Raw genomic sequence first — 23,402 nt, 5'->3', positions numbered from 1 at the left:
GGTACCTTTCTTCTGTCTGTGGGTGTGTGTGCACATGCGCGTGGCCCAGTGGTTATGGATGACGATCTACCAACCTGACTTGTGTACAATCCCAGCTCTGCCCCTTACCTGTACGACTGATGGCAGCCATTTCGAATGTCCATGCTTGGTTCACTGGATGTGCAGAAGGGAGGTCATAACTGAATCATTTCATGGGGACACTGAAACATCTACTGAGTGAATGGAGCTGATTTATATAAAACACTTAGCACAGCGTCTGGTGCAAGAGTGAACCCTCAGTAAATGCTGGATGTCCCTATGCTGCTGTGGTCCCCACGGTGTACTCCAAGTCCTCCTGGAAATCAGCTTCTTCGTCTGCACACGGGTGATGAGACAGTGCATGCTTTAAGGGTGGCTCGGGAGCATCAGTGAGCTAATTCCTGCAAAGTGCGGGGGAGACGGTGGAAGACAGACAGTTTAGAATGGGGGGAGCTGGAGCCCGAGGCCCAGGTGACTTCCACCTTTATCACCTTAGCACTCTGAGCATGGGCAACTCTGCACCCCTCTGAGCCTCAGACTCCTCATCTTTATGTGGGTAGAAGGAGCACCCATTTCAAGGAGTTATAGTGAGGTGGAGGCAAGGCACAGGGTGTGCTAAGGACCACACCAGTGTCACTGAAGTGTATGATTCTAGGTTCTAGGATGTTCTGGGATGCTGCTGACAGGGATGGATAGCACTCTTTCCTCCTCTCCCTTCCCTGGGGTCTTGGCCCTCCTGTGTCTTCTGCCAACTGTGCAAGTTCTTACGCAGGGTATCCTTCTCCTAGATTGGCCCTGTTGCCGGGCCTTGGGTGAGTGTTAGCCAGCTCATCAGCAGCCAGAGAGGATGGGAGCTGCTTTTGTGTGTAAAAGCAGCTTGGTCCATTCAGCGTCCTGCCTGTGACATGGTGGATGTAGGACATTCAAGTAAGAGGTTTATTGTTTGTGAAAGATCACAGTTGGGTGTTGCCTAGAAAATGAGTTTCCATGACAGTGGGCACCCTGCACCCTGGGTCAGGCAGCCCAGAGCCTTCTGCAGTGAAGTGTGAGCTCCCGAGACAGATTGAACGCCAACCCTGCCCCGCTTACTAGCTGGGCTCCTCTGCATGGGCACCTCGTAATCCCCTGTTCCCCGGCACATGGAATGCACATGTGGGAGCAATTACGTGCACCTCACACAGTCACTGAGACTCAGAGCACTGATAACAATTAAGCACCAAGCTCAGAGCCTGGTCTGGTAAGAGCTCACGGAAACAAAGCAACGGTGACAGAGAGGCTGAGCATTCAGTGGGCATGCTGGGCACAGGCTGCTGGGTGTAACAACTGGCCTCAATTGGACTGAGGTAGAATTAAATCACACAGAGGAGGTTCTGTTTCAGCCGAGATACAGCAACAGGGAAAGAGTTCGCTCACCTCTCCCCAGAAATAACCCGAGGCAGGCAAACTATCTGAAAAGGCTGTTTGTAAGACCTGGGTCACAGGCAGGGAAGGAACGGGACCTGACAGATGAGAACAAGGTGAGCCTGGCAGGTGCCCCACTGACCAGGCCAGAGAGTGTCTGGGACATTGCTCAGGGAGGGGACCCAGACTCCCCCAGCTGAGGAGACCGAACTGAGGGTCTGTGCAGGCCAAGGTGCTGGATTTGCCAGGCAGAGGATGAGAGAGACACAGCAGCTCACAGGGGACCCTGAAGACCTCAGTGCATGTGGGGAGGGGCCCACTTAAGGGTGGAGACAGAAGCAACTAGTGCCAGCACTCGATGGGCATAGTGCCTGTTAGGGTCTGTCCCTGCAATGTCCCCCAGAGCTCCCGTGTTGATGCCTGGTCTGCTGTGCACCAGTGGTCAGGGCGGGGCTTTGGAGGAATTGGATCATGAGGGCTCTGGCCTGGCCATGGCCACTGGAGGATCCATAGCTCGAGGACACTGGGAGGTGGAGGAGACTTTTTGGTGGACACTGGCTACATTTTGTCCTGGCCCCTTCTCTCTCTCTGGCTCCTGGGTACCTTGAGGTGAGCTGCTGTGCTCCCCCGCAGGCTCCCTGTCCTGAGGGTCTGCCTCACCTCAGGCCCAGAAACAACAGAGCCCAGTGACCAGGGAGTGAAACCTTGGAGGCCATTAACCAAAATAAACTTTTTTTCCTTTAAGCAGGTTTATGTCAAGTATTCTTTTTTAAAAATTTTTATTGTTGGTTGTTCAAAACATTACATAGTTCTTGATATATCATATTTCACACTTTGATTCAAGTGGGTTATGAACTCCCATTTTTACCCCGTATACAGATTGCAGAATCACATCAGTTACACATCCATCTGTTATAGTGATGAAAAGTTGACTGACACAATCATCTCTCTCAACAGCCACACTGGAAACCACGTCAGCACTGGGGTATTGGGTAGGGTTTCAGACGGTGTAATCCCATCAGTAGAAATTAATTTGTCATAGACTGAGTGAAGCTTTGGTCCTGCCTTGCAAATCTTAAGAGCAAGACCCAAGGGGATCAAAATGTGTCTGAGCAACTCAAGTGCATCTCAGAACAGAACTCTGGAAGATTTGTAGGAGTACAGAAATAACCAACCAAGAGGACACAATTTTGGGGGTCTATCATCCAATCATAAATTACCAGATGTTGAAAGAAGCAGAAAAATGCAACCCATGGTGAGAAGAAAAAAAATTTAACCAAATGAGATCCACTAAGAACAGTTACAAAAATTAAAATTGGCAGGAAAGTCTAGAATAAAGCAAGTGTTATAACTGATTCCAATGTTCAGAAAAACGAAGTGGAGACATAGAAATCATAAAAAGACCCCAATTCCCACATGCAAATTGTAGAACTAAATACTACATGTGTGAGATGAAAACTACCCTGGATAGAAATAATGGCCTATTAGACATCACAGGGGGAAATCATAAACTTAAGGAAACAGCAGTTGAATCTATCCAAAATTTTTTAAAAAATGGAAGAAAGAACTTTAAGAAGAAAACCAGAGCCTCTCTGAGCTGCAGGAGAACTTCCTGGGGGGAGGAAGAAGGGGTCAGGACAATGCTTTTAAAGGAAAGGCCTTGGCCAGGGCGCTGCGAGGCCTGGATCTCCCTGCGCCCTTCTCACCTGGTCTCCTGGCAACGCGCCCTCCTGTCCCTAGAAACCACTGGGAGAAGAACCTGGGATTAGGGCCTCCGCCAGGCTGTGCAGGAGACATTGGTGAGAACCATGCCTGGAGCACCAACCCCGCGGGGGCTCCTCAACTCTGCCTGAGCCTAGTTCCTTGGAAATTGCTCTGCCCCTTCCTCTCTGGCCTGCCTTGAGCCCTTAACCTGGGCCAGGCACTGAGGTGACCAGTGCTTTACAGCTACATTTTTACCTATGAGGTTGGTTTTCTGCCGCAGTCTGGCTGGGCACAAAATCACGAGCCACCACACAGCTTGTAGATTCAAACAGCAACTCTTTATTCCCGAACTCACACCAGCCGTCTACAATCACGTTCTGGGGAAATCCACATTCTCTGCCCAAATTCCACCTCCACTGGGCTTCTATCTCCCAAAAACTACTGTCTGAATCCCGTGAGAACTCAAGGGGAACTCAGGCAGCAGGATAAGCCCTATTCCCAGCAGGAATAACCTTAAACCTGGAACGCCCTAAACCGGGAACGCCCTAAACCCGATTATCCTAAACCGGGAACACCCTAAACCCGGATCCGCCCTGGTCCTTGAACAAGGTCACCTACATGCAATGTCACTGCAAAATGTCCTATTTCCACGAGTCCTTCCACTAAGCAACATGGGGTACGCTGGCAAGGAAATTGTCATACCTACTTGGCTAATGGCTCCCAGCAGTTTTTTTTCTAGCTGCATTTTCAGATGCAGAAATGCCAGGAAGCCTCTTGTCCTAGGGCTGCCTTTGCTGGGGAGGCAGCCTGATGGGACTTCCTGTGGTCCACCAGGATCACAGGCTCTTGTTCCCTCCAGCCACTGGGATTGGGGGCTGGCTCCAGGAATCCCACCAGGTTTCAGTGATTTGGCCCAGAGCAGGAAAGAAGAGGGCAGGCAGGGACCGCAGTTAGGTGGTGTCTGTCTCCAGATGTCTGTCCTGTCTTCCTGTCCCCTGTTCCCCTGAGAGCCCCTGCCAAAGCTGGAAGGAGGAGGCTGCCCGAATGAAGGGCAAAGCCCTGCATTTTCCTTCTGGCCAAGGTGTTCCAAAGCACCCCTTCCCATCCCAGCTCCCCTGTGGGACCCCCTCCTGGTCAGGGGGTTTACTTCAATGATGGGACGAACCCCAGCGTCTCATTGTGAATTTACAGGACATTGTGAGCACACCAGTGGGATGTGCCAGGCGGCCGCTGTGCCAGCAAACCTTCCCCGGGCCTGTAACCAGCCCCGGGTCTCAGTCCCACAACCCACCCATCCCCTCTGCAGTCCCAAGCCTCACTTTTGTCTCTGGGTGGCCGGAGCCTATGAAGGGACGGAGGGGGGTAGGAGCTGCTTCCTCCCTGAAGGAGCCCTGGGGCCTTGTGAGGGCTCTAAGGAGAACTAACACTCGGATTCCTGCAAGGGTGTGTCTCTTTCCCCTACCCCCTCCGCAGTGAGGATGGAGAACTCCTGGTACCTGCGATGGCCCAGGGGTGATGGCCATGGTGCCCTCCTCTGAGCCAGGATGGAGTAGCTATGCTGTGGCTGGGCAGGAGCGCTGGCCCTGGGTGCTCACCCGCTCAGTCTGGGGAAAACAAAGCCCAGAGGTGGTGGCAGCCCTGACCCTGTCTGCCTTCCACCCACAGCTCAACTGGGGGCTCCGGTTCAGCTGCAGTCTGGCTTCTCGTGCCCACACATGCTGCCCTCGGAGGGCTGCGGGTGCTCCTCCCCCTTCCCCCTCTGCCCTGCTCTCCTTCCATGTCCCACAAGAGCTCTCTGACCCTCTTCCTGCCCCTGTGGGCCATCACTGGTGACACCACCTGCACCCGAGTGTTAGTCCTGCTCAGAGACTGAGTCCTCCATCAGCATCCAGTGCTGCCTGCTGCAAGGTCATGTCCACATCCCCATATGACACCTGCCCCCGGATACTTCAAAGACAAAGACCTTATTACAATGTCGGGGCAGCCACTGAGCAGACTTGGAGACTAGGGAGACAGACTTGGGAAGGAAGAGAGTGAACCAGCTCCCAAGGTCAAGATGGGCTCTGGCCAGCCTCACATGCAGAGCAGGACAGAGAGGGCCGTGGTGTGGCTGGAGCTCACGGAAGCCAGCAGCACCAGGGCTTCCAGAGCTTATCCTGCGCTGGGCTCCTCTTGAGACCCTTCGAGGGACAGCAGAGCCGACTTCAACTCAGAGAATCACCATGAGACAGGGCATAGGATCCAGGGCCTACGGCCTATGCGCAGAGGACTGTCCTGCCAACTAGGAGATCGCTGGTCACTTGGAGAGCCTCCAAGAGACCCTGGGCAGAGACTCCCATTCCTCCCGTCCCCACGACCCCAGTATCCTCAAAGTAACCTAGTACTGTGTGTGAGGGACAAGAGGGGCCCCCACAGCTGGCCCGCCACGTCAACTTCTAGACTTTCCAGGTAGGAGCTACCCTCTGTCAACGCCTGGTAAACCCCAGGTGCCACTTTACCTATTTAATGCATCTCAAGTTAGTTCTCACAGGAGTTAAAAACTTTCTCTTCCTGACTCAGTGGATAAGGACACCACGTGACAAGGTTGGGATTTTGCTCAGGTGGTGCAACTGTGAGCCGAAGGAGGGTGCACCCAGGCGCTGGCCACGGCTGTGCTGTCCAGGGCACGCTGACCGACCCTGCATCTCCCACCTCTGCCCACTCCCTCCACCCTCTGTTTACATCTTCTTCTTGTCCTGATGTCCATGGTGATGTCCCCCAAGCCCAGGTTGCCCTTTCTCTCACGGAACTTGAAGGCTCTCAGAGGTCTTCAGTGTTCCCTTTGGGCTGCTCTATGGATTCCTTGTCTCAAAGACACCAGGTGGCGGTCATTTGCAGGAGACAGGATGGAGGCAACAGTCCATTTCCCTCTGATAAGGAGCACCTCTCACGAGCTCTGTCTTGTCAGCTCACCTCTGAGCCCCACTGGGGACCCTCTCAGAAACCTCCCCTCCCTCTGAGCTGAGGGTCCTGCTGCATGGAATTGCTAGGATAGTGGAGGGGACACTCAGGGACATAGTTCTCTTCCTGGTATTTCTTGCCTCTTTATTAGTCAGGATCTGCTGGCCACTTGAACAAAGAAACCCGAATCACAGTGGCTTTAGATTTATTTCTTCTTGATATTACAGCCCAAAGTGGGGAGGGGTGGGGTGGAGGTTGTGTTCCATGCAGTCATATCCCACCCAGGTCTCTCTGCATTGTGGCCCTTGGCAGACACGCCTGAGGTCACTCTGGAGTCCTGCACAATCTACTGAGGGCTCCCATCATCTTCACTGACTAGAACCCAGCCCCATGGTCCCTCCCTAGCCACAAGGGATGCTGGGAAATGTAGTCCTGCCCTGTGGCCTGCAGGAGAATGAAAGGCGCTTGCTGAATGCATTGTTCTTGCTGTCTCCCACACCAGAGACCTGCTGTCACTCCTTGCAGTCACTAGAGTTCCCTGGTCTCAATTGAGCGTCTTCTTCCAGGGCTGGCTCATGTTATGTGTAACAATGTCTCCTTAGAGCAAAGATTAGCAAATGCTGAGGGCCAGCGCCTGTTTCCCTGTGGCCACTGTCACAGCTGGAGTGGGCAAGCACTGTGCACCATAGACACCAGGTTCTGTCGGGTTCCCTCCACCCCCAGGTCTTGCTTCCCAGGCGACAGGCTCCCCTTACAGCTGCCAGGGCCTCTAATTAGGTGGTGCAGAAATAGCCCGAGGAGGGGACAGCAGCCTCTGCTCTTTACCCTCTTTATCTCCAGGGGACCCTGCACAGCTTGAGATATTCAGTCTCTGGCTCTTCACAGAAAAGTGTCTGGGGACCTCCACCCTGGAGGGAAGAGCCCCGCCTTTGGAAACTGGAGAGTCTGACCTTTGCTGAATGATTTGCCGCCTTGCAGCTTGTGCTGGAGGAAATGGGGGACTGTCAGGACCTGGAACTCAAAGTGACTCCTGCAGGCAGCAGCCTCAGGATGTCACCCTCCCTAATGGTTCCAACTAAAAGGGGGAAAAGGGGCAAAAACATCAGGGGCTTCAGTTGATGTGGGAGAAGTTGGTGATTTTATTCCAGGGTGATTTGTTCAAGTTGGGGTGGGGACAGAGAGGCAGTGATCTTTACAAAATGAAGGCAGAACTTTATTTTCACCCACACATTTGGAAGCACAGACTCCAGTTACCATTCTCATAATGACCACAGTCGCTTCACCTTGATCAGGCCCCGACAATGGCATGGGCATAAGGAACCACTCAGCTTTGGCTTCCACGAAGCTTGGTGTTGGACTGAAGCTCCACGTCTTCCATTCTCATCAGGAGAGCTGAGTCCAAGGAGCTCTGAGGTGGCATCTGATCATCTAAAGCAATTTCAAAAACAGGTGTCCACAGGTTTAGTTCACCCTACTCCATCTTCTGTGGCTCTATAGCACGATGTCCCTTGGTGGCTCCTCTTGTGTTTTCTCCCCACCATCCCCTACTGCAGAGTATCCCAGTGTGTGATGTGGGCCTTGGGGGACACCTTCAAATGGGATGTGGTTATGGTTCATACGTGTGTGCTTGAAACACAGAGGTGCCATGTTGCTCCTGGATCTTGCTCTCCTTGTCTTTTCCCGAAAGCATTTGGGGACAGCCCCACTCTGTCTTGCTGGCCCTAATCTATTGCCTCTGCTGTTTCTCAGGAATGGGCCCTGGTCCTTCCTGCACATCCCGTCCACACCTCCCAGGTGGCCACCATCCACTTCCCCAGTCACGCCTCGGTCTGCTCTGTTAGTGTGAGCCATTGCCTGAAGGTGGGCTTCCACGCAGACCAGAGACGGTGGCTCTTCACCTTTGTAATCAAAATATTAAAGATTCCAAAATCCAAGAGTTTTCCATAAACTTTTAACTTCAACTCATAAATCTTTATAATCTATTTTCAAATCCAACACATTTGAACACTCATTTTAAAAGAGAAATTTAAAAATCTTAACTACGGGGAGTGAAGATAGTGGAGTAAATTTGGGCAGCACACCTGGACCCCTCCAAAGCCCACAGAGGAAGCAGTGAGAGAACAGCTCCTGGGGAGGGGTGGCTGTTATGGGTTAGAGATGAGGTTTCCCCCGGAAGCTCATGTGTGAGACAACGCAAGGTCAGTGGTGAACAGTGGCCTTGAGAGCCTTAACCTAACAGTGCAATAATCCCCTTGTAGGGATTAACTGGGGGGTAGTGGAAGGCAGGTGAGGTATGGCTGGAGGAGGTGGGTCCCTGGGACCATGTCTTTAGGGTTCATATTTTGTCTATGGTGAGGGGAGCCCTCTGCCCCCTGGTGCCCTGTCCCCAGCTGCTTCCCTCTGCCACTCTCTTCCTCCGTGATGTTCTGCCTCATCTCAGGCCCTGAGGAATGAAGGTGGCCAGCCATGGGCCATCTACGGATGGAGACCTCTGAATCCCAAATAAACTTTTCCTTTCTAATTGTCAGGTCTTTTGGTCTCACAACAACAACAACAAAACAGCTGACTAAAACAGTGGCAGTGTCTATATCTAAATACTGGACAGCTTGAGACGTAGGGGGGACTTGGAGTGTGCTGACCAGAGCAGAAAATGATGATAAACTTCCCTGACCTCAAACCCTGGCCAGGGTGGAGTCAGTGGGAGGGGCAGCAGAGAGAGAGAGGGAGGGGAAAAGCCCGTAAGCCCTTCCTCAACAACAGTAAAAGCAAAGCAAGAGAAAACTGGACAGGAAAGACAGTGAAGGGGGTCAAGCAGCTTCACCCAAACTGTGGGCATAGGCTGTGCTGGACAGGGCGGCCACTTTGTGCAGTTCATGCCCAGCCTCCCCAGAAGAAATGGAATCAATACAGCTTCTCCCCCTTCAGAGAGCAACAAGGGGAGGCAGATTATTTTTTTTCCTCCCCCTTTTAACCTACATATAATGTAATGATAATTTTATATCTTTGATAAATACTTTCTCATCCTACTCCAGAATATTACTACCATTTTACATCTGGATTAGAAGAACTGCGGAGAACATTTTCAGCAAGTTTTTCCCCCTAAAGTTTATGACTCTGAGGCTTTGCTCTGAAGTTATTGCAGTTAATAGGGTTTAGTATCTTTTCTCAAAGTGATGTTGATTCTGGGATCAGCAAGTGGTACACGTTGAGTGAAAGTGTCCATACTGGTAGGTTTTCCCATCCTGAGACAGTTCAGAGAAAGAAGGTCACAAAGTAGTCTCTGGTAAAACAGTGAAAGAGAGAATCATCCCAGTAGATTGGTAGATACACAAACAATATAAAAAAGCAAGGGGACCAACCACCCCAAACAGCTCACACTACTTCAATAAAACAATGGAGAAAATGTTAGAGAAAAAATTTACAATATACAAAGAATTAAAACTTGTAAGAAATGGATTTAGATAGAAAATACAGGAAGTGAAAGATCACTGAAATATGAGGATCGAGATTCTGAAAAAGAACCAAACGGAAATCCTGGAAGTGAAAGACTCAATAAATCAAATTAAAAATTCTTTGAAAAGCATCATTAATAGATTAGGCCACTTTTAAGACAGATTCTTGCCTTGAAAACAAAGTACATAATCCTGGAAATAAAGTCTATAATAAGGAAGAGAACTTGACCAGAATATTCAAGAAATCTTGGATAACATCAAGAGACCACAGAAAAGAATCACTGACACAGATGAAGGCACTGAAATAAAGACTAAAGGAATCCACAATCTTTTCAATGTAATAATATCAGGAAATTTTCCTAACTTTAGGCAAAAGATGGAAATCCAAATAGAAGAAGGATGTAGAACTCCAAATAGGCAAGATGAAAAAATATCCTAAGACCTAATAATTAAAACACCTCATACATAGAACAAAGATAGAATTTTAAAAAATGAAAGAGAAAAATATCAGTTCACTTTACCAATTAGGATTTCTTTAGATCTCTTAGCCCAGATCCTAAAAGTCAGGAGGACTTGGAATAATATAGAACAAGCTCTGAAAGAATGTGGGTGTCAATCAATATTACTCTACCACCAAAACTACCCAACAGAATTGAAGATAAAACAAAAAGCTTCCATGATACACAGAAACAAAAATAATTCATATCACTAAACCTGAACTACAAATCATACTCAATAAATTTTTCATGCAAAAGAAACTAAAAATAGAAATCAGAGTCACCATCAGAATGAATATTTCTAAAAGAATAGTCAATTTAAGGAGGATTAAACCTGAATTAAACATTGGAAACAAGTTGAAATGACAGGAAATAAAAATCATCTCTCTATAATAACACCACCAATGGTTTTAATTCTCCAATCAAAAGACATAGTTTGGCAGCGTGGATTCAAAACAAGTCCCAAACATACATTTTTCACAATAGGTGAAAAGGAAAAGATATCCATAGTTTGAAGAAAAAAATGATGGAAAAAGATATACCATGCAGTTAAAAACCAAGCAAGCAGGGGTAGCTACTCTCATAACAGACAAAGGAGACTTCCAGCCAAAATTAATTAGAAGAGGCAAAGAAGGTCACTTCATGTTATTTAAAGGAATCGTTCAACAACAAAATATAATGATTGCAAATATTTATGCCCTAAACTTTGGTGCACCTATTTACATAAAACAAATCTTTTCAATATAAAGAATCAAATAGTCTACAATACAATAATTCTTGTGACTTCAACACACCTCTCTCACCATTAGTTAGGTTTTTCACACATAGACTAAGTAAAGATTCTTCAGAATTAAAAAATATTATTAATTAAATGGACTTCACAGACATCTATCACATATTTCATCCACAAACGACTGAATTTCCTTTCTTCTTAGTGACACTTGGAATTGCCTCTAAAACAGACCATATTTTAGGACATAAAGCAAGTCTTAGCAAATATCAAAAATAGAGAAAATTCCTTACCTTCTATCAGATTATATGGAATGAAATTAAAAATCAACAACATGATTAAAAACAAAATATCATAATAGGTGGAAATTAGATAATACAACTTTGAGGAATCAATCATAGAAGAAATCAGGGGGAAATTTGAAAAAAAATATTAGAAACAAGGAGAATAGGAATACAGCATGTCAAAGATCTCTGGAACAGTACAAATGCAGTTCTAAGATGAAAGCTTATGGCATTGGGCTCCTAGAGTAAAAATATGGAATGATTCCAAATACATATTCTAATATTACACCTCAAGGCCCTAGAAAGAGAAGAATAAGATAATTCCAAAATCAATAGTAGACAGAAAAATCCTTATTAAAATATTGTAAAACTGCATTCAGAAGCACAGTAAGAAGATTGTACACCAGGATCAAGTGAACCATTCCAAGGAGGCAAATTTGGTTCAATGTATGCAAATCAATAAATGTAATTTACCACATAAATAGAGTTAAGGACCAGAGTCATGTGATCATCTCAGTAGATGCTGAAAAAGCATTGGACAAAATCCAGCACCCATTCATGTCAAAAATGCTGGAGAGACTAGCATGGACAGAATTTACCTCAACATTACATTCAACAACCCTCTGCCAACATCACACAGAATGGAGAAAATCTGAAAGAATTTCCTTTAAAATCAGGAACAGGAGACCAAGATGTCCACTCTTACAACTTCTCTTCAATATATTTCTTGAAACACTAGCCAGAGCAATCAGTCAAGAAAAGGAAATTAAAGGATACAAATAGGAAGAGAAGACGCCACACCATCTCTGTTTCCCAGTGACATCATCCTACATCTACAAAACCCCAAAATCTTCTCAAGCTGATGAACCCATTCAGCAAAGTATCAGGATGCATGATCAACATTTAAAAAACCATTAGCTTTCCTGTACTCCAATAGTGAACATTCAAAGAAAGAAATCAGGCAAATTATCCAATTCTCAATAACATAAAAAATAAATAAAGTACTTGGGACTAAATCTAACCAAGGAGGTAAAAGACATTCACAATGAAAACTATAGGACACTGAAGAAAGAATTTGAAGAAGCCTCTCTTGGCGTGTACAAGGAGCCCAACATAGGCTGATATTCAGCAAGAGCTATCAAGCGGATGAATTAACAGCATAGGCAACTAATTATAGCACTAGGAGATGTTATTGAGAACTTAGGTCATGTAGGACACTGTTCTGCTCTCAAGCAATGATTGCCTCATTTGATTAGCACAATAATTTGGGGAAATATTATAAAACCTGGCCTGCTCAGGCTGCATATGGTAGCTGCTGAATATGCAAATAAATAATACATGAAAATCAAATAAATCATAAGTTAAAAAGGGTTTAGGGAGGACTACCATATTATTATGTGTTCTGTGCCTTAGACTCTTAATAATTGAATTAAAGGAGACAGGCTGCCCCTGAAAGTGACAGGGAGCTTGGCCAGGGGGAGGCTGTGATTGGCGCACAGTTACCCACGTAGACACAGCTGAGCGACAGGGAAAGTACCCTTCCACACAAATACATCCCGCAACGCGTCCCTCTCTGGGCTCAGAGACAACCTCAGTGAGGACTAGCCCTGGGCTGGTTCTTAACTCGCTGTGATTCTGTCACTCTTGCTGGGACTCATGTTCCACAGGCAAGAATTATTTGCCCAAAGGAAATAACAAAGGGGTAAATCCACAACCTTGTCCAAAGGAGAAAGCAATGCAGCCTTGGCCCCTTCTCTGTCCAAACAGGAACTTCCACTCAACCCCCAGGTGGTGGCGCTGTGCTCAGGGAGGAAAGAGAGCAGAGGGTCCAGGCAGAGGAGGCCTGGCAGCTGCTGGGGTGAGACCCCACTCCCCTGGGCCACAGGAGGCCTTGAGCCCTCCTTTCTGCTAGAGGGACATGTCCACAGTGGTCCAGGGCTGCTCCCACCCACAGTTCTGTGGTCATGAAGACACCAGGCCCAGGGTGTTCCTCCTGGTCATTCTCCCCCGACAAGGAATAGAGTCTCTGGTCTTGATGGCTCATGTGACATTAGTCACCCTTCCTGGCTTCCAGAACAGCGATCGTTTGTCTTGTTTTCAAAACAGAAGGCAAAAGAGGGAAACGCTGGGTCTAGGATCTCGTTGGTGTGGACCTCGGGCAGATGTGGGTCTCTGCGGGGACAGCCCACCAGGGACCCTCTGCAGACATGGGCACGGCGGGCACAGGCCTTGGAGTGGCGCTCTCTGCTCCAGGCTGCCTGTTTCTGCTCCTCTCCACAAGGCTTCCTCGAGCAGGGAAGCGAGTCTCCTTCTGCTGGGGACGTTCTTGGTTGTCACCCAGAGCAGGACTCTGCTCTCCTGCGGGAGTCACAGGCTGTGCACCAGGAACACAGTGGCTGCTTCAGGGGCCAAGACTCACTGACGGGGCTTCTGCAGCTTCAGAATTAACAAGTGCATGTTCATAGTGGGCAGACTTGGATTCTGGTGGCCACCAGCTGAAAAGCAGCTCTGAGATGCAGCTCCGTGGGACATGTCCAAAGCTGAGCCAGTAGATTCAGAACCAGAGGCTTCAGGTCCTGATCCTTACAGATACCAGCTCTTTGTGGAAGGTCCCCAAGGAGATCAGGTGTCTTTAAGGCTCTAGACAAGAACGGGAGGGCTGGTGAATGCAAGGGATGACCGTTTGACTCACCCACCATCAGTTCAGGCCTAGTGTTTCCTTCCTGATGAAGTCCCAAATTTGGCTGAGGAGCAAAATGCCCATCCACAATATGTGGATTCTGATTGACAGTCTCTACTCCTAGCATTTGGATCCCCTTTATTGGAATTCAATTTTATGGCCTTTCTTGCAGCCAGAGGGGGAAGTCCTGCTGGGAGAACCCCTAAGATAAAATTCTCTTTGTCCCCTGGTTCCTTTCTGCTTGGGACATACTTACAGTGCCTGGAGCTGCTGCAGCCAGCTTGAGACCATGAGATGAAAGCCAAGAGGAGGAAATGCCAACCCACAGAGGATGAGGGTGAAGAAGGATGGGAGCAGTTGAGTCCCATGTCACACCACAGAGAGCCTGAAGCAATTCACAGAGCAAAGACCTCCAAATCTCTCCTCTGCAAAAGAAACAGTTTCTGTCCTTACCAGGAAGGCTGCTATAGGTTGAGTATTCATCCTATTAGAGCTGAGCACCTTAAATAGTAAATAATAGATACTCACTATTTTGACCTTTATTTACATATTTCATCATAGTCGTGTTTTTACCTTTACTATTTGAATCATGCATGGAATATTGAACAACTGGCAAAAACAGAAAAGAGGGAAGAGTGCGTCACAATTAACCCTAATCCTGTATTTTTTCCCTCTCCCCCTCTGCCCTGCCCACTCATCCCCAGGATGAAGCAGGAAGTGCACCTGGTCTGTGGTCTGTCTCCTCCATCCTGTTCCAAAGTCTCCAACTCCAAGGTTAGAAAACAAATCCACTCACTCTGGAGAGGCCGCCTGGCAGCGCCTCCTCTAGTGGACGACTGGGCCCTGGGTTCCTGTTCCCACGGGTCCATCAAAAAGGGGGCTCCTGGGGGCTGTTTGCAAGTTAAGCAAGTGGCACCCTGGTCTGTCTGTTGGGAGGCTGCGGTCTGTGCGGGCCTCTCCCGCTCACTGGACGTCCCTGGTTTGCTTTTCTCTGAGTTTCTAGCTCAGTCTCTTTGGAGGGTGGCACCATCGAGAGGACCTCAGTTTGATAGCCGGATGATCCCGACAACGACAGGGAGCCTTCCCAAAGATGGGACCTTCTGCACGGAGGTCTCAGCTCCCCTTGCCATCAGTGCTGTGCGGAGGCTTCTCAGAGGCCTGTGGGCTGCCCGAAGGGACAGGAGAGGGCACTTCCAGCCAGTGGCCCTGGTTATAAAGTGGCCTCTTCAGAGGCTGAGACATAGGCTGGTGCCACTGGGAATATTTAATTTTTTAAAAAGATACAGACGAGCTCCGAAGGATAAAGACAGGATTCTAAAGAAGTGCCTTTAAGACTCCTCTGCTTCTTGCCCAGTTTAAAACAGGTCCCTACCAAAAGCCTCGAGATCCTTTGAGGCTGCATGGTGAGACTGTGACGGGGCTTCACAAGCACAGAAATTGTGCCTTTTGCACACGATCTGACACATAGGTCCGTGCACTGCTGGATTTTCAATGTGTGAATCTGGTTTTGGTGGGGAGGACCCAGCCTGCTTGTTTGGAGGCATGACAACGAGCATTCCTGGCAGTCAAGAGCAGAGGGAAGCAAGCCTGGCCAAGACAGATCTACGTTCTGGGTAAAAATTGCTGTGACTGCCGCAGTCTAGCTGGGCACAAAATAACCGAGCCACTCACAGCCTTGTAGATTCAAACAGCAACTCTTTATTCCCCAACTGTCACCGGCACTCTACACGCACATTCTAGGAAAATCCACACCTCCATCGGGCCCTGCATCCCAAAATACTCTCTGAATCTGGTTGATACCACTGCAATTGGATCATACCCGTCACTGACTACCGGTCCAGCATACAGCCATACTTGTGGATAGGCCTATGCACCAGTGGGGGGGTGAGGTTCTTTGCCTCACCTCTGTTGGCCCCCAAATTTGGCCTTGGTGCCAGTGGGGGGGGTGAGGTTCTTTGCCTCACCTCTGTTGGCCCCCAAATTTTAGACCATCACTAGCAGAAGGGAGGAGAATACAGAAATGCCACGACACCAAGCCAATTGACGGCTCCTTTGGAAAAATTGCATCACTGGTGACACCATCAGCAAAGACATGCCAGCACTACCAGAATTTGCTGCACCAAACGATAGTTCACAATGTATACAAGTGATACATAGTCCAGGCAAGTTCTGCAAGCAGTTCAAAGTGGAGGAGTCTATCAATATGTCCATTTCCTCCCAAAGTAAATCGACTCCTTGATTGAGCATTACTTGTTGAGTTATATTCATTGATGCATCAGTTTATATAGTTTACTGTGATAGCTATCATAGAAGCTGTAGTTTGGTTTTATCTTTGTCTTCACCAGCACTGGGATGAAGATAGGAATTCTGGCAATGATGCTAAATAGACATTATCCTGAACAGAATTATTAAATATAATGAAAAGGAAAGGTGAAAGTAAACAAACAGATCTGTTAACCTTCTTTTGTGTTCACATATTAAAACAATCTTTAACAGCTGTTTACCCAATTAAATTAAACCATTTAAATCACGTGAGTTAAAAAAAAATATTTGGATCCATTTTATCATGAGCGCTCATCATATATGATATATGGACATACATACATTCAAACATATAACACAAAACACAAGTGTGCACACATAATATAATACATACAACACATAACATTATAGTAAAGGCCTTATAACTTTTTACAGGTGAAATCTCCATTGCAATGTTTAAAAACTCTATAGTCAAAAAATAGAACTGATCAGCAAAACATTAACCTAGGTCTGTATGAGCTCAAAAAACAAAATAGAACTTCATGATATGGCAAAGGGCAATAATAAAATAGATATTGAAAAAAGCATCCTGGTTCTGTTGCAGATGTAAGAATAGCCAAACTGGAGTTTTGGATATCAGTTGTTATGGATTTGAGCCAAATCATCTTCTTTTTGGTCTGTAGAAATCGCTTTAGTTAATCTTTCTGGAATCCAAATCGGCTGCTGTTCTCCCTGTGGAAACACATAAACAGACCCCCGACTCCAGACAATCACTGGGTCAGGACCTTGGTTAATCTCTCTGGAATCCAAATCGGCTGCTGTTCTCCCTGTGGAAACACACAAACAGACCCCCGACTCCAGACAATTACTGGGTCAGGACCTTTCCATTGTCCTGTTAGAATATCCTTCCAAAGTACCTTGGGCTTATGTACATTTTTTGGACACATATGCCTTTCCGCAGCACTAAGTCCTGATGAATCCAAATTTAAAAAGTTTAGAGTAAAAAGGGTTATTTTAAGTTTATCTTTGGGGGATATATACCCCTTTCCAATTCCCTCTTTTTGCTTTAATAAGTACATTTTAATAGTTTGATGAGCTCTTTCAACTATGCTTCGTCCCTGTGGATTGTATGGGATTCCTGTTAAGTAAAACATTAACTGATTTTTCTTCAGGGATGATATTCCAAAATATCCTATATGCTTCCTTTGGAAATTTAAAGATCCTTTTAAATTTAAGTCTTCCAAAAGCATTTTGCCTTAGTTTTTAGAATTACTTTAGTCCTTTTAATTTTTTGATGTGGTTTTAAACCAATTTTATTTTAGTTTAATGTTTTCTAAATTGGCTCTTGTCTATAAATTTTAACACCCTCATCTGAGACTTCTAATTTCTGCACCACCAGAAATTAAAGTTGATGGGCTTTTTGAAAAAAATTACTAATAATCTCCTTGTTCTTCTATTTTATCCAATATTTGACTTTAAACTTCTCTCTTCTACCTTTTTCTATCTTAAATGTCTGTATCTAATAGTTGTCTTAGCTTTTTGCATTTTCTATCTGAAATACCTTTACTTGACATTTTCAACCATTTTCTATCTTTTAGTTTTTTTTGTTTTTTTTTCTCTAAGGTTTGTACATTCACCCTTAGTTGCTTTTTTTTCCTCCTAGTTTTTTTTTTTTTATTCCTATTTTGTGGGTTTAAAATTCTTGTCTTCCTACATCTTTTTTTAATCTTCCTACATCTTCTCTATCATTTTTTTACCTTTCTGTACTTCTGTCTTTAAAGTTTTTCACTTCAAATTTTTAATCTTCTTTATCCAAATATCTTTTATCCTATTATCTTCCCATTTTCATGTTTTTTTTTAAGCAATGCTTTTAAGATTAACTAGGCTTCGAATGACACAATCTTTCCTCCATCATGAAGGCATCTTAACCACCTTCAATTTAACCTTTTAAAGCCTTTTGCAACTTACTTAGACATTTTACAACTTTTTACTTCACCACACAAAGATTATCTCATCTAGAAACATTAATTTTTTTTTTCTGCCATGAAGGTATCTCAACCACCTTCAATTTAACCTTTTAAAGATTTCCAATTATCATCTATACTGTACTTTTAAATGTACTTTTTCACCACCTACAGCTTCACTCTTTTAAACGAGGCTTAGATTTTGTTTAAATCGCTTTAATGTTAGTTTACATGGCTGCCCTTCAACCAAAGGCTTTTTTTTTTTTTTACTCCATTAAGAAGCTTTGTCTCAATCTGCCATGTACAAATACCTTTTTCTTCTTTCTTCCTTTCTCAAGCTTTTAAAATAAGTCTAGTTTCCTCAAAATCTTTTTAAATGGCATTTTACAACTTTTTACTTTACCACACAGAGATTATCTCATCTAGAAACATTTCTTTTTTTAACCTTTATATTAAAATATATTTCCACATCTTGAATCTTTTTATATCTCTTTTGTAGCCTTTAACCCTTTTTAAAAATTTACATTGTGAAACAACCCTTATAAAATTTCTGAATTTAGATAAATTACTCTAAATATTTTCATTTTTTATGGTACTATAATACTATAATTGAAACCAAACTGAAACTTCTTATACTCTTTGTATATAAATTACACCTGATAGAATGTCAACACTTAGTAACCTTGTTTCAGCAAAGACACAGACACAAAGCAATATTAAACTTTTTTCCATTTACCAATTTATGAAAACACACATAATGTTTAAATATATTACCTTATGGAACTTAATAAGTAAAGAGTACTTGCTTTTATATTTAGTGGTTGATGTTTCAACACTTTAGCTTTGTAAATTAATCAGATGTCTGTAAAAACCAAGATCTTAGACAAGTGTAGTAAATAGAACTAGCCATCTCTTTCTTGCTGAAGAAAAATCCTTTTACAGGATACCATGATAGTCCCATTGATATACTTAATAACTCATCTTTAAAAAGCCATGGGCTACATTTTTGTATTGTATCAACATATACCCTAACTGTTCTTGGTCTTACTGGGGTGCCTTTTTCCTCTAACAATTTTTCTTCCTTAGGGGCGAACAACTTCAAACCTTGAGTCAACCATTTTTCCCAGTTTGCCTGAGAAAGTTCTAGGGACAGGCAACTTGAAATAAAAACAAAATAAATCAAAACAAGAACACATTGTTTTTTGAAATGGTCACCCATTCTCTCGCCTTCCCTCAGGGGTGAGCAATTTCACTTACCTCTAAGCTTCAGGCATTCCCCGTATGGACCACCAACTGCTGCAGTCTAGCTGGGCACAAAATAACCGAGCCACTCACAGCCTTGTAGATTCAAACAGCAACTCTTTATTCCCCAACTGTCACCGGCACTCTACACGCACGTTCTAGGAAAATCCACACCTCCACCGGGCTCTGCATCCCAAAATACTCTCTGAATCCCGCGAGAACTCAATGGGAACTCCAGGAGCGGGTGGGCGCCTGAGGCAGCAGGATACGCCCTATTCCCAGCAGGGTCCACTTTAAACCTGGAACCGCCCTAAACCCAAGGAGCTGGTGCCTGAGGCAGCAGGATACTCCCTATTCCCAGCAGGATACACCCTAAACCTGGACCCACCCTAATCCAGCAGGATCCTCCCTAAACCCGGATCCACCCTGGTCCTTGAGCAGGGTCACCTTTCTCAAACATTCATGCAATGTCACTGCAAATGACCTGGGTCCAAGGCAAGCCCATTTCCACAATGGAGAGTCCTCCCTCTAAGCAACATTGGGTAGGCTGACAAAGAAATTGCTATGCGTCATTCCTACTTGGCAATGGCTCTCAGCAGTGACTAGACTAGATTTTCAGGCAGCCAAGAGCAAGGTTAACAGAGTCATGCCACCTTCTTACAAACAGATGCTCCTCGTGATTATGCAATTGGATGATTAATTTACTGCAGATGACAGGCACACTGTCAGCTGCCTTTATTCTGAAGACACTGGCTCCCTATAGTTCCTGTGGATTACCCTGAGTCTAGGTGACAGTTTCCTCTCCGTGGGCAAATTAGGCAGCATGAGTGACACTGTGCTGCAGTAACAACAATCCCATTTCCCAGTGGCCTAACAACACATTGAAGAAAAGTTTGGTGTTTGTTTCTCACTGCACCCTGATTCCCTCACAGGGGTGCCTGGGAGTCTGCTCTACAGCATCTGCACTTTAGGACCCTGGCTGCTGGAATAGCTGTCCTCTGAAATGTCACCATACAGAGAGAAAGGGAATGTGAAGATGGCTGGCTGGCATTTACAGATGCCACCTGGAAGTGACCAGTGAGAGACCATAAAGTTAGGGATAAACAACCCCTTCCCAGAGCCCATGGCCTTACAATATGGGTCTGTAACTCACCTCATCAGCAGCAAGGGGGCTTCTCCACTCTTTGGGTCTGGGATAGCCTTCTGATTGGCCTTGTCCACTGGCACCGCAGCAAATGTGATGTGAGCTGGGGCTCCAAAGGGATTGTTGATGGGGTTCATCCATTATTCTCTTCCTACAGCACACCCAGGCTAGTCTGCTGGGTGCTGAAGAACTCTGACCACCAGCTCTACCCCAGGCCTGTGGTGAGGCTGACTCTAGGTGGATTGGCCAGGTGCCGTGGACACTTGAATGAGACCATGTCAGATCAGCAGAGCACAGCCCAGATCAGCTGAATGGCTGAGAGACACATGGATGCACAAGCAACAAAATTGTTGGTTGTTTTGAGGCCCTAAGTTTTGGGATGTTTTGTTACGCAGCTGTCGCCAACCACTATGTAAGATGTCATTTCTACTCAACTTTCACTTCCCCGTAGAAAACTGCACAGCCACACCCAACTTCAAGAAAGAGTGAATACAATGCTGGAAAATGCCCAGAGAATAGCTGGGTACACTGGTTGGACAGCAGAAATAACCATCAGAGGTGGATACTCAAGGAATCAGAGCTCAGGGAGTCAGAAAAACCAAAGAAAGGCAGATGTAGAAGTATATGTCACACACTTTGGTCCCTGAGTCCAAAACCCCGAATAATGCAGACAAAACTGCCATTGTCCCTTTATGACAAGAAGTAACTTCAATACTCTCCACCTATAGGGAGGGAGATAGTGCTCTTTAAAAATAAGAGAGAACAAAGTCAGTCCACGAACCCCGACAGGTAAGAGATGACATCACATTGCTGCACCTACTGTAAGTCAACCTGATTTCCCTTCCACATCTGCGTGGTCCAAGCCTAGCAGAAGGCTTCCTTTCAGCCCTGCCCTGGCTCTCCATGATCCAGAATCTGACACTGTCCCCAAGGATACCAGGAGGGCTCTCTGGTCCCAGGTTCTTGCTGTGTTCTTATTTGACGTTTCTCTGAAGCTGAGGATTTGGCGAAACAGGCAGGAGAGGGGACCATTGGTGAGATTTCCCATGGCCTCCACACCTTTTTCATTCTGGCTGCCTCTGAGAATCTTGTGGGCAAGGGTCACTGACCACTGTGGCTCAAGGGCCTCCCATGCCCCCATGGACCAGCTGAACTTGAATCTCACCTGGGGAACCTAGGAAAGCTGCTGTTCCTTGCAGAATCCCCCCAGAGATGCTGAAGTGCTATTTTGAGGCATGCCTAGGCGTTTTCATACTTTGGAATCCTCTAAAAATATACAAAGTTATAAATGAAAAAAGTATGAAAGTCAATATTTATTTGGAAGCTGAAAAGAAACCACACAAAATCACACATTTTGAGAAGCTAAGGAACACCATGACCATCACGAGATTTAGAAAGACTGTAAGACATTTTTATTAATTAGCTGCCTCATACGACTGTAAGATTTTAACTTCCCACACTCCTAATTCATTCTTGTCTGCATAGTCTTTGATCCAAACTTTATGGCATAGATTTTTGTCATATAAATTTCTACAGCAAAAATAAATTCAGTTGTCTCTATTTTAGTAAAAGCGATAAAATTGTTTTATTTTAACATAAAACTAATTTACTTATTGGAATGCATAAAAATGAATGCTTTGCTAACATTTTTGATAAATTCTAAAATATTATGAAATATCCACATTAGTCTCATGAAAGAGAAAAATATACACATATGTACAATATATCCATCTGTACGCACATGTATAGTTTTCTACATTTATATATATATGTATGTTTGTAAGCATCATCTGTTTATTTACCTCTGAATGATGTATAAATAGCAGTATGTGTTTTATATTTGAGTCTTCTTGGGCTGCTATAAGAAAATACCATACACTGGTTGGCTAAAAAAACAGAAATGTTTCTTACAGTTCTGGAGGCCAGAAGTCCCTCATCAAAGTCTGACAGGGGGGACTCCTGGCACATGCCTCCTTCCTCCTGTGTCCCCACCTGGTCTTTGCTTGGTATGTGTGCCATGGAGAGGCACACATGGATGTGCCCACAGCTCTCCTTTGTCCCCCAAAGGCTCCTGTATTGACCCTCTGGCCCCAGCGTAGCAGTGGGGGCCTGAACTCATCAGTGGATGAAGCCATCGGGGATTCCTATTGGATGGCATTACCAGGGTGGTGGAAGCTGTCGGAGCTGGGACCCGGGTGGAGGGAGTAGGTGGGTGGGGCCTGCCATGGCAGGGTTTTGCTTGTCCCTGGCCCCGCCTCCTCTCCCGCTGTTGTTTTCTCTCCTGGCCTCTGCGAGCTGAGCTGCCTTCCTCCACCACACCCTCCTGCGTCCTATCCTGCCTCACCGTGGGCCCAGAGCCATGGAACCAGCGAACCCTGGACCAGAGTCCAGCTTTCCTTCTTTCAGTTGTTTAACTCAGGTGTTTTGTCGTAGTCACGAAAACCTGGCAGGGGCCCCCAGTGGCTTGGCGCAGGGTGCGTTTCTGGTTTTAGGTCTTTGTCCTGGGAAGCCAAAGGCCTTATCAGAGCTTGGCAATCTTCCTCTTTATCTCTTCCAAAGCTCCACTTCTTTTTGGGAAACGTGTTTTGGCGCAGCGAGGCGTCCTGACCTTGTGAGGCCCTGCCATGGGCTGGGGCAGGAGCCAGGCCACGCGTGTCCCAGTCCCGGCTCTGCCACTTGCCAGCTGTCCACGCCTGGGCGGCCTCCCTCACCTCTGGGCCTCATTGCTGTTCTGGGACGCAGGGAGGTTGCCAGTGAGTTCACGCTGGGGAAGAGCAGAGAGCACGGCAGCCAGGGTGAGTGTGCCCGGGGGCCGTCCTCACCCCGAGGAGCAGCCTCTGGTCACCCAAGCACGGAGAGGGCATCTGCTTCCCATGCCGAGCTGGCCCCGCTGGGCGGGAAGGGGAGGAGAAGGGGATTACAGGGAGGCCTCCCTGAGAAACGGCAGCATCTCAGGTCGATTTAGCCACGGACAGGAGGAAACCCAGGGAATGGTCAGCTTCACCCACACTTTACCTCGCCTACAGTCCACTGCGGCGTGGAGAATGGCCTGAGGGCTGTTTCCCAGGAGACCCCTCCCCCTTC

The 23,402-nt window shown here is 46.2% G+C and overlaps 1 long non-coding RNA gene across 1 annotated transcript; it reads right to left on the bottom strand.

Moving 5' to 3' along the window:
- Window positions 1–15,384: 15,384 nt before the first annotated feature.
- LOC125614602 lies at window positions 15,385–19,419 on the bottom strand. The gene is made up of 2 exons (XR_007345178.1): window positions 19,349–19,419; window positions 15,385–15,458 (listed from the first exon to the last, which is right to left on the bottom strand). It is a non-coding gene; the product is annotated as an uncharacterized LOC125614602 (long non-coding RNA).
- Window positions 19,420–23,402: the final 3,983 nt, after the last annotated feature.

The sequence above is a fragment of the Marmota marmota genome, unplaced genomic scaffold (assembly GCF_001458135.2).
Source record: "Marmota marmota marmota unplaced genomic scaffold, marMar, whole genome shotgun sequence".
Classification (NCBI taxonomy): domain Eukaryota; kingdom Metazoa; phylum Chordata; class Mammalia; order Rodentia; family Sciuridae; genus Marmota; species Marmota marmota.
This window is presented reverse-complemented; position numbering and strand designations above follow the sequence as displayed.